Raw genomic sequence first — 2388 nt, 5'->3', positions numbered from 1 at the left:
TCGTTTTTTTTCGAACGTATTAAAAACTAAAGCCAATAGCTCACAATCGATGAGCTGATTCATGTCCATCGAAGATACCGCTATCACGTATAACGTTTTTGAACGTGATATTGGAAAATCACTTGACATCGACTGTATCGACGAATCGGGTTAATCGTTCGAAACATTACATTAATACATCTGTCAAACATACGGCGTAGTGTTTCGGTCGTCATCGTTAGGGATGAAAAATCGAGACATACGACCGTACATCGATCAGCGTACAAAAGCTCTGACAGAGCAGGCCAATGCTTATAAAATTGTCCTTGTATTCGTTTCGCATTTTGTAAATATTCGATCGCTGCTCGTAGAAGCCCTTCCACGTTTCGAGACAGTTCGTCCACGATGATCTCCCAAGGTGATCTCCACGTAACTCGGTGAACCAGCGTTGATTCCAAATACTTTTAGCCTGTAGTCAGATCGTAACGTCTGCTCAATAAACACATCGGGCGATACTCTGTGTACATATGTAATGTAAAAAAAAAAGTTTCTTTTGTGTACAGAACATTAAAATTTATTGCAGTCCTTCTTCGTTTCGTACGATAGCTGTCTTTAGCGAAGTACATTTTTTAACGTGTTCGTACAAATATCGCAAGACTGATCGTACCCGCGTAAATTGCGACGTATATGGTAAATCTAGATGGTAAATCTTCTAGAATCGAAGAAGGAGTTACCTTTTCCTCTTTCCAAGAATTGCAAATGTGTCGCGATTTTATCGCGTTTTTTCTATGTATTTTCTTTGGTCGCAAGTTTATCAATGTTTATACTTTATGATTTATATTTCGATGGCATTGATGACATCGATGATGATGAGCACGTTGGTGCACTTTGATACTCTTTCCCCAGATATTCCTAATATCTTCTTTTTTCTTCGATAGTAGACTTGACGGATTTGGTGACAAGGGACGATACCTCTTTCGCTCGATCAATTTTCGATGTATATATTCTTTTACTCCGTATCTTAATGCTCGTAACTGAAACTTTGATTGAATGAAAAAAGTCTCATACACTACCTATATACATTCCATATATGTGCTATCAGATCGAATATGTCGCGACGCGTTTAACAGAAGCGTCCATGTTTAGGATGCATACATACGTACATACATACATATATGCATATACGTTCACACACACACACACACACACACACACACACACACACACACACACACACACACACACACACACACACACACACACACACACACATACACACACACATATATATATATTGGGAGTACAAATTAGTTCGTTTTTTTGTGCTCAAAAATGCATTTATTTCAAAACAAAATGAATGAACAGATCAATTAAAGTATTGTCCATCGCTGCATACTACTTTTTGCTATCTCTCAGGCAATTTTCGAATTCCATCTCGAAAAAATGACTCATCTTTGGAGGCGATCCAATTTTGAAGCCAATTTTCGATTTCTGCGAAAGTGAACTGGTGATTTGCCAAATCGTGCTGCATCCTTCAGAACAACCAATAATCAGAAGGAACAATGTCCAGAGAATACGGCGGGTGCGGTAAAACATCCCATTTGAACGTTTCCAAATATTTTTTTACGACTTTAGCGATATGAAATCGAGCGTTGTCATGAAGAAGAATAATTTTATCATGTCTTTGCTCGTATTCCGATCGTTTTTCTCGCAATGCACGGCTCAAACAAATCAATTGTTGCCGATACCGATTGCTCGTAATAGAATCGCCAGGTTTCAGCAGCTCATAGTAAACAAGACTCTTTTGGTCCCAGATACAGAGCATGATCTTTGAACCATGAATGTTCGGCCGTGGTATTGATGTTGAAATCGATGGCAACGATTGACCGGGCTTAGCATAGTATTTTTTCTTCTTGGGGTTGTCGTAGAATATCCACTTCTCATCTCCAGTTACAATCCGATACAAAAAATTTTTTCTCTGTTGTCCTTCGAATCAGCTGTTCGCAAGTGAAAAATCGCCTTTCAATGTCTCTCGGTTTCATAAGGTATCCAATTTCCTTGTTTTTGAATCATTCCCATGGCTCTCAATCGTACAGGAACGGCTTGTTGAATTACCCCCAATGATTCTGAAAGCTCCTTTTGCGTTTGATTCTGATCTTCTTCGAGTAATGTCTCTAATTCTTTGTCTTCGAATTTTTTTGGCTGTCCAGAGCGAGGCTTGTCTTTAATGCTGAAATCTCCATCCTTGAAACATCGAAACCATTCCCTACATGATTTATCAGTTGGAGCAGTGCCATAAACTTCGACAAGCATTCGATGGGCTTCAGCCGCACTTTTCTTACAATTAAAGCAGAAAATCAAAATCTCCCGCAAATGCTGCTTGGTTAACACAAAATTCGACATTTTAAA

Source organism: Atta cephalotes, assembly GCF_000143395.1.
Source record: "Atta cephalotes unplaced genomic scaffold scaffold00112, whole genome shotgun sequence".
In the NCBI taxonomy this organism is placed as follows: Eukaryota; Metazoa; Arthropoda; class Insecta; order Hymenoptera; family Formicidae; genus Atta; species Atta cephalotes.
This window is presented reverse-complemented; position numbering follows the sequence as displayed.